Here is a 10,000-nt window from a genome sequence, read left to right as displayed (position 1 = left end):
TGTTTATATTTGCAGTCTTTAATTTGTATAAATGTCAGGTTAAAGTTCGGTTTCAGAAAAGAAAACTAGTGTGCCGGCTTTCTCTGTCCGTCCGCACTTTTCTCTGTCCGCCCTCAGATCTTAAAAACTAACGAGACTAGAGGGCTGCAAATTGGTATGTTGGTCACCCACCCTCCAATCATCAAACATACCAAATTGCAACCCCCTAGCCTCAGTAGTTTTTATTTTATTTAAGGTTAAAATTAGCCATAATCGTGCCTCTGGCAACGCAACAACACAGGCCGCCACGGCCGGTTGAGAGCTTTATGGGCCGCGGCTCATACAGCATTATACCAAGACCACCGAAGGATAGATCTATTTTCGATGGCCTTGATTATGCGCTGTACAGAAAACTCGTTGCGCCGAAGAAACTTCGGCGCATTTTTTACTTGTTTAATTCTGGCTTTTAAAGTTAGGACTTGTTACGTAACCTTGCAGTGACCTTTAAGACCAAACGTAAGGTTTTCCAAAAGAAATAGCGAGGGATACCCCGCCCCCCTTAGGATTAAAGCGCTGTTAAAGGAAGTAATACAAGTAAACAGCTTCCTCATTTATCTCTTAGTTGAAGGAGCGTGGTTTTCCGGTTGTCGTAATTAAAATCCTTTGGCGTTTGTTGAATGAAGTCTCTTGATTCTTAGCCTGAGGGGATGGTGGCTTAACTGCACCTTCGCCATTGACGTTAAGTTCAGTCCTGTAGCCTTTCAAAGAGCCAGTGTTATCATTCATTTCTGTAGTCCTTCAAAGAACAAGTGTTATCATTCATTTCTGTAGTCCTTCAAAGAACAAGTGTTATCATTCATTTCTGTAATCATTCAAAGAACAAGTGTTATCATTCATTTCTGTAGTCCTTCAAAGAACAAGTGTTATCATTCATTTCTGTAGTCCTTCAAAGAACAAGTGTTATCATTCATTTCTGTAGTCCTTCAAAGAACAAGTGTTATCATTCATTTCTGTAATCATTCAAAGAACAAGTGTTATCATTCATTTCTGTATTCAAAGAACAAGTTTATCATTCATTTCTGTAGTCCTTCAAAGAACAAGTGTTATCATTCATTTCTGTAGTCCTTCAAAGAACAAGTGTTATCATTCATTTCTGTAGTCCTTCAAAGAACAAGTGTTATCATTCATTTCTGTAGTCCTTCAAAGAACAAGTGTTATCATTCATTTCTGTAGTCTTTCAAAGAACCAGTGTTATCATTCATTTCCCTGGATCGATCTCCCTGTCAGTACAATGACTGATAAGGTTATAATGTATCATCATTATACATTACATAGTCATTACCCCGTCCAACCGTGGATCGATCTCCCTGTCAGTACAATGACAGATAAGGTTATAATGCATCGTCATTATATACTACTTAGTCATTACACTGTCCAACTGTGGCTCGATCTTCCAATTAGTACAATGACCGATCAGGTTATAATGTCACCTTTAAACGTCCTCCACTAATTACGTGAAATTTCGTAAAGTCGTGACGTAATTCGTTGCGTTATAGTTATCTTAAATTTGAAATGGTCAAGCCAGAGAGAGAGAGAGAGAGAGATCCTAAACTTGCTTCTGTAGTACTGATATATTTTTGAGGTTTCCTGGGGTTTTATCGCTTCTCTGATGTTGACCTTAATATGCCAGTTTTATTCAGACTTGATTGAGTTTTCTTTATCTTCAGAGTGATTGCTAGTAAAATCTCTCTCTCTCTCTCTCTCTCTCTCTCTCTCTCTCTCTCTCTCTCTCTCTCTCTCTCTTGTGCAGGGTGGCAAAGCAGGGAAAAGAATTCTGTATTTAAGAAATTTTGCTTCTCTCTCTCTCTCTCTCTCTCTCTCTCTCTTGTGCAAAGTGGTAAAGCAAGGCAATTTATTCAGAGTAAAATATATTGCTTCTCTCTCTCTCTCTCTCTCTCTCTCTCTCTCTCTCTCTCTCTCTCTCTCTCTCTCTCTCTGGCCCATACACACACAAATTAAGCCAGCCACCATTAATTTAGCAAAATGTAGATAAGGCTAACTTTTATCACTTCCCGGGGGAATCCCCTTTAATTTCTCATTTGAAAGGACATTAGTGTATTTAGATTAACCTGTTTACCCGATTGTGTGGCTTCCACTGGTTTTAATTTTTCATTAAAAGTATAATTTTTTTAGTTTTCTGTTAAAGAAAACTATTGTGCCAGCTATGTCTGTCCGTCCGAACTTTATTCTGTCCGCACTTTTTCTGTCCGCCCTCAGATCTTAAAAACTACTGAGGCTAGAGGGCTGCAAATTGGTATGTTAATCATCCACCCTCCAATCATCAAACATACCAAATTGCAGCCCTCTAGCCTCAGTAGTTTTTATTTTATTTAAGGTTAAAGTTAGCCATAATCGTGCTTCTGGCAACGATATAGGATAGGCCACGACCGGGCCGTTGTTAAAGTTTCATCGGCCGCTGCTCATACAGCATTATACCGAGACCACCGAAAGGTAGATCTATTTTCAGTGGCCTTGATTATACGCTGTAGCGGCTGTACAGAAAACTCGACTGCGCCGAAGAAACTTCGGTTCATTTTTACTTCCTTACTCTCAATTTCAATTTCCCTCTTAGCCCTGAGTGACCTCATAGGTCCCTGCGTTTGGCCTTTGGCCTGAAGTTTATTTATATTCCAGTTCGTCATCTTTCCCATTAACTTGACCTTTAAGGCTTTAGTTAATGGTCTAGCTCCCATTGAATGGGCTAATTTAGTGGAGTACTTCAGGCGTATTTCAGAATAAAACTCATGCGGTATTTTCCCTTCTCAAACTTGAATCATTCATTTTTCACCCTAAGTTCATCCTTTGTTTAGTCCGCTTCCATTGGCTTTATATAACAAGTTTTCTTTTTTTATTTATTTTTTTTTTCATAGGAGGTCGCTTTGATGAATGTTGAATAATGCAAAATTTGTTTGACCATTCAGTTGCAGATGTGCACATGGCTGTTTGCTTTTTATTGAATGGCATTAGTTCTTTGTCTGTGACAGCACATTTCTGGCGTTGTATGTCAAAGTTTACTTTATATATACATATATATACACACATACATACATATATACATACATACATACATAAATATTTATACATACATATACTCGTATATATGTGTGTGTTTGTGTGTATACATATATGTACAATATGCAATTACGATGAATCATGAAGCAGTTTGTTGCTGTTTACAAATTAGTTTGGGAAGTACCTTAGCACATTTCAAACTCTCTCTCTCTCTCTCTCTCTCTCTCTCTCTCTCTCTCTCTCTTATTTAGCAGTGTGGCAAAGCAGAGAAAAGTTTTCAGTCCAAAAGAAACATTGCTTCTCTCTCTCTCTCTCTCTCTCTCTCTCTCTCTCTCTCTCTCTCTCTCTCTCTCTCTCTTTTCTTGTGTGTGGGGGGTTAAAGCAAAGAAAAGAGTATTCAACTGAAAGGTCTCTCTCTCTCTCTCTCTCTCTCTCTCTCTCTCTCTCTCTCTCTCTCTCTCTCTCTCTCTTGTGTGTGCAGGGGTTAAAGCAAAGAAAAGAGTATTCAATTGAAAGGTCTCTCTCTCTCTCTCTCTCTCTCTCTCTCTCTCTCTCTCTCTCTCTCTCTCTCTCTCTCTCTCTTTGTGTGTGCAGGGGGTTAAAGCAAAGAAAAAGTATTCAATTGAAAGGTCTCTCTCTCTCTCTCTCTCTCTCTCTCTCTCTCTCTCTCTCTCTCTTATTGTGCCGGGTGGCAAAGCAAAGAAAAGAAAATCTGTTCAATCTAAAAGAAACATTGCCATGTTTTTAAGAAACCTAGGTTTGTATGGACACAATGTCACCATGCTCAATAGCTGACAGGTTGTTTTATGGTTCCGTCAAGACCAGGCGTCCTGGAGACCCCAAGGAGAATATCCTTTGTTGTTTTACAGTGCATTTGCTGAAATAAAAATGTTTTAGGTGGGTTTCAGTACGTGTTTCAGCCAGGGAGGGCTTGCGCTAATACGAATGGTGTTATCTGGTTATTATTATTATTATTATTATTATTATTATTATTATTATTATTATTATTATTATTATTATTATTATTATTATTATTCAGAAGACGAACCCTATTCATATGGAACAAGCCCACCACAGGGGCCATTTACTTGAAATTCAAGCTTCCAAAGAATATATTATTATTATTATTATTATTATTATTATTATTATTATTATTATTATTATTATTATTATTATTATTATTATTATTATTATTATTATTATTATTATTCATTAAGATGAACCTTATTATTCATTCATATTATTATTATTCAGAAGATGAACCAAGCATATGGAACAAGCCCACCACAGGGCCGTTCACTTGGAATTCAAGCTTCCGAAGATTATTGTGGTGTTCATTCGAAAGAAGTAACTGAAAGTAAAGGGAAATGCAGAAAGAGGAGATAAGTTACTACAAAACAGATAAATCAGCAAATTAATAGATAAATAAAAATTCAAGTAAAATATTAAAATATAAGTTGTGTCATACTTTTAGTGATTTTTTTTTTTTTTTAGTTTTCTGTAAAAGGAAACTATTGTGCCGGCTTTGTCCTTCCGTCCGCACTTTTTCTGCCCGCCCTCAGATCTTAAAAACTGCTGAGGCTAGAGGGCTGCAAATTGGTATGTTGATCATCCACTCTCCAATCATCAAATTTTCAGATTTTCCCCATTGCAGTAAGGAAACTATTTCACTGTATTATTTTCATATATGTTCAGTAAATTGTATCATATGTTTCTACATTCCACCTTCTTTTGTTTCGACTCCGTGCTGTCAGTTTGCTAAACTATTTCACTGTTATTTTTTATATGTTCAGTCAATTATATTATCATTTATTTCCTCATTCTACCTTCTTTTAGTTTCGACCTTGTACCGTCAGTTTGCTAAACTATTTCACTTTTATTTCTTTATATGTTCAGTCAATTACATTATCATATATTTCCCCATTCTATTTTCTTTTAGCTTCGACTTTGTACTGTCAATTTGCTAAACTATTTTACTGTTATTTTTTTACATGTTCAGTCAATTATATTATCATATATATTACCTCATTCTACCTTCTTTTAGCTTCTTCGACGCTTGTAATATCAGTTTGAATAAATGAATAGCTAGGTAGATGCAGACAGGCTAATAAATCATTCACTGAATAATATTTTCTTCCTGCTGATCTTTCCATCACACACACACACACACACACGAAAGCTTATTAAGATATTTCCGTCTTCAGTCTCCCGTAGGTTGATTATTTATATATGCGAAAATATTTGCATAATGTTTTGTGTGTCCCTTAGAAATCTTTTCCCAGCCAGATATCAGAGCCGCTTTGCTCAGGGGCCTCCTCCCCCCACCCCCCCTCGGTACTTTAGGGAGTAGAAGAATAAAAGAGCTGTCGACTGTGTAGGATTTAGGGGGTCCTTGACTGTTTTAACGAGAGAGAGAGAGAGAGAGAGAGAGAGAGAGAGAGAGAGAGAGAGAGAGAGAGGGTATTGGCTGTACTTTCAAAGCACCTTGCAATCTCCAGCTTTATCTCTTTATCCCGTCTGGTTTATGATCTTGCCAGCTTCTCTGAGTTATTCTCATGTAAATGAAGTTCATAAATGAGATAAATTGGTTTTCAGTACTTGATGTACACGCTGTATTGATGATCTTAACTGAAAGTTACAGTATATATATATATATATATATATATATATATATATATATATATATATATATATATATATATATATATATATATATATATGCGTGTATCACAAACAGGTTGAAAACAAGTCGAAGACAGAAAGTGAGTAATGAACCTTCAAATCAAATCACATGAAGCATCAGTGACAACTACCAATAAGTTGCCGACTTGTATTCAACAAGTTTTTTATTTGTGTGCAATAGTTGCCGACTTGTTTATGACATGTTGGTGATGTGTTTGCAATAAGTTGAGACTTGTTTATGACATGTTGGTGATGTGTTTTGAATAAGTTGCCGACTTGTTTATGACATGTTGGTGATGTGTTTGCAGTAAGTTGCCGACTTGTTTGTTATGTGTTTGCAATAAGTTGCTTACTTGTTTATGACATGTTTGGGATGTGTTTGCAATAAGTTGCCGACTTGTTTATGACATGTTTGTGATGTGTTCAGTAAGTTGCCGACTTGTTTATGACATGTTCTACTGCAATTTGGAGAAAACTTTACGTCTACTTTTCTCGGATAAGCGAAAGTTACCTTTCTTTTTTTAATCATCAAAAGCTAACTTAGTAGTTTCTGTAATGTATGACAAAATGAGTTCAAGGCGAGAAAGTTAAACAACTTCAGCTAAACTTCCTCCAGTTTCGGTTGAGCAAAGGCGTATTAGAAAATTATTTAGGCGAAATAAATTTCCTGATAAAAAAACTAAAATATACGCATAGTAGCACGTCATAAAATGGAGAAACAAATCCACAGTCGTGCATCTGTACAGATGTATTTAAAAAATCAGAGAGCTTTCGAGAATCGGTACGATTCCCCTTTTAAGTGTCGAAAGCTCTCTCTTGTAGCTTTATTTTTAAGTATGTTTGTACAAGTGCTTTTCTCCCATTTCTCACCAGACGCCAGGTAAAGCTATCAAGATTACCAGTTGTCCTGTTTCAGGAATTCCTCCGTATCTTCAGGTACATTATCAGTCGTCCTGTTTCAGGAATTCCCTCCGTATCATTATCAGTCGTCCTGTTTCAGGAATTCCCTCCGTATTATCAGTCGTCCTGTTTCAGGAATTCCTCCGGGTAATTATCGGTCGTCCTGTTTCAGGAATTCCCTCTTCTTCAGGTACATTATCAGTCGTCCTGTTTCAGGAATTCCCTCCGTATCTTCAGGTACATTGCCAGTCGTCCCCTGTTTCAGTCGTCCTGTTTCAGGAATTCCTCCGTATCTTCAGGTACATTATCAGTCGTCCTGTTTCAGGAATTCCCTCCGTATCTTCAGGTACATTATCCTGTTTCAGTTTCAGGAATTCCCTCCCCTGTATCTTCAGGTGCATTGTCAGTCGTCCTGTTTCAGGAATTCCCTCCTTATCTTCAGGTACATTATCAGTCGTCCTGTTTCTCGGTTTCAAATTCCCTCCGTATCTTCAGGTACATTATCGGTCGTCCTGTTTCAGGAATTCCCTCCGTATCTTCAGGTACATTATCAGTCGTCCTGTTTCAGGAATTCCTCCGTATCTTCAGGTACATTATCAGTCGTCCTGTTTCAGGAATTCCCTCCGTATCTTCAGGTACATTATCGGTCGTCCTGTTTCAGGAATTCCCTCCGTATCTTCAGGTACATTATCAGTCGTCCTGTTTCAGGAATTCCCTCCGTATCTTCAGGTACATTATCAGTCGTCCTGTTTCAGGAATTCCCTCCGTATCTTCAGGTACATTATCAGTCGTCCTGTTTCAGGAATTCCCTCCGTATCTTCAGGTATCATTCCTCCGTATCTTCAGTCAGTCGTCCTGTTTCAGGAATTCCTCCGTATCTTCAGGTACGTTATCAGTCGTCCTGTTTCAGGAATTCCCTCCGTATCTTCAGGTACGTTATCATTCGTCCTGTTTCAGGAATTCCCTCCGTATCTTCAGGTACGTTATCAGTCGTCCTGTTTCAGGAATTCCCTCCGTATCTTCAGGTACATTGTCAGTCGTCCTGTTTCAGGAATTCCCACCGTATCTTCAGGTACATTGTCAGTCGTCCTGTTTCAGGAATTCCCTCCGTATCGTCAAGTACAGAGTCCGTCCTGATGCAGCTATTTAGTTCTGTCTTCAGGTACATTATCATCGTTTCTCCAAACTTCCCAGTGTTTCAGGAATTCCCTCCGTATCTTCAGGTACGAATGCACTGTACTTCAATACGGATCAGTCCACAGGAATTCCCTGAAGGGCTGATTATCAGTCGCCTGTTTCAGGATTTCTTTGGAAAAGACTAAACCCGTCTTCATGCTTCACAACTTTTCAGAATTCCTCCGATAAATTATCAAGACCTGTTTCAGGAACTGTCAGGTACCAGTCGTCCTCTTTCAGGAATTCCTCCGTCTTCAGGTACATTATCAACCCTGTTTCAGGGAATTCCTGTATCTTCAGGTACATTATCTGAAATTCCTCCGATCTGGTACGTTATCTGGAAGCCTTGTGAGTGTTTAGCTTGATTTGCCTGTGGCTGTGAACCTTTACCTGTGTTCACCCTGAATCTTCGATTATCAGTCGTCCTGTTTCAAGAATTCCCTCCGTATCTTCAGTACGTTATCAGTATTTTTCGGGAATTCTGAAAGATTTGTGTGTGTTTCTTCAGGTAATTTCATATTGAATGTGAGGGTTTTATATCGTCAATTGTTCCTAAGGCAATTTTTTTCCAGTTTAAATTGGTCATTTGATTTCCTGATAGAACTATTTTTCCTTATTAACATGAGCGAGAGAGAGAGGGTAAATGCAAGACGAACTGTCAGGACCAGAGTGCGTCAGCAACAACCTTCAGAGAGAGATTCGATCTGTTATGTGAGTGTTTAGCTTGATTTGCCTGAGAACCTTTACCTGTGTTCACTGTATCCACGCGAAAGATGGAAATTTAAAATACGTCTACTTCGGGGAGCGATTTTTTTTTTTTTTTGAAGAAGAAGAAGAAGAAGAAGAAAACTCCTGACATTATGTTGAGTGTCGTTCCATAATGGAAATTTAAAGATATATTCGTTTTTTTTTTTTTTTTTTTTGAAGATGCTCTCCTCTTGATCTCTCTCTCTCTCTATAAATACTCTCATTATATATATATATATATATATATATATATATATATATATATATATATATATATATATATATTTACTGTACAAAGGTTTCAAAGTGCCCATATATAAGTTAGTTACTCTCAATTTCCTTACCAGCGCTGAATGACCTCATAGGTCCCAGTACTTGACCTTTGGCCTAAATTCTATATTCAATTCAATTCAATTCAAGACCATGGTTTTATTTTGGCAGATAGATGGAATTACTTGTACGTTGACCGTCCACAAAAAAAAAACAACTCTGGGAGGCCATACGCCATTAAATGAGGTTATCAAGTATCTAAAACAAATTAGTGCGTGACCAGATAAAAGGTTTGCCTTGTAAAGTGACTGATAACTTTTATATTGCAACTCTTGGTTTTTTTTTTTATTACTTAATTCCAAAGTTTCTTCTCTTTAACGTCTGATTGTTAACACTTACTTGTTCAGTATGTGTTAGTGTAATGAAAATGTCGACTGTAGAATTTGCTGTATGATTTTAAGGAAGGAAAATAAAAAAAAGGAATATTGCTAAGATATCTATAATAATAAAATCCAAGTTAGTCTTGTTTGTCCTTCCTGGGTGACAGTAGGGGAGACATGACACAGCCACCCACCCCCTGCAAACCTGTTTGTCCGCCCCGGGTTGGAGGCGAGTAGGGGGAACTGGAGGGTAGAGGAGACATCCACCCTCCTCCTGCAAACTTGTTTGTCCGCCCCGGGTGCGGGCGGTGTAGGTAGGGGAGCGGGAGGGGGTAGGGGAGACATCCACCTTCCTCCAGCAAACCTGTTTGTCCGGCCCTGGGGTGTTCCACAGAACACATATTTTTTCACGGGTTTAAGATAAAAGAGAAATGATACCAGATCTATCATCATTTTCTCCAAGAGTTCACCTTTCTGTTGGGTCACAATTAGACAACCTTCCTCACCGTGGACCCACGGGGAGGGTAGGGTAGGGTCGAAAGAGGGGGGAAAGGGGGAGAGGGTAAGGAACATCGAAAAGAAAGAAGAACGACCAATAGACAGACGCCATGAGAAGACGAGACAAGGGAAATGGTTATATAAAAGAATGAGAGGGGGGGTAGAACCTCACCCAGTAAGGAGGTGAAGGGCGCTCTCTTTATTTTGATAAGGACCTCTTCGTCAGAACTTCACTGCCAGTTACCGCACCTCCGCGCCCAGTTTCCGTCCATCGTATTAATTGGAAAAGGGGGAAC

General features: G+C 38.4%; 1 protein-coding gene across 2 annotated transcripts in view; it reads right to left on the bottom strand.

The window, feature by feature from the left end:
- LOC136831185 (bestrophin-2a-like) overlaps positions 1 to 10,000 on the bottom strand; it is a 302,394-nt gene that overhangs the window by 219,399 nt on the left and 72,995 nt on the right. The gene's annotated exons all lie outside the window — the stretch shown is intronic.

This window comes from Macrobrachium rosenbergii, chromosome 48 (genome assembly GCF_040412425.1).
Source record: "Macrobrachium rosenbergii isolate ZJJX-2024 chromosome 48, ASM4041242v1, whole genome shotgun sequence".
Taxonomy (NCBI): Eukaryota; Metazoa; Arthropoda; class Malacostraca; order Decapoda; family Palaemonidae; genus Macrobrachium; species Macrobrachium rosenbergii.
Note: the sequence above shows the minus strand (reverse complement) of the source record. Positions and strands in the feature narration are given on the sequence as shown.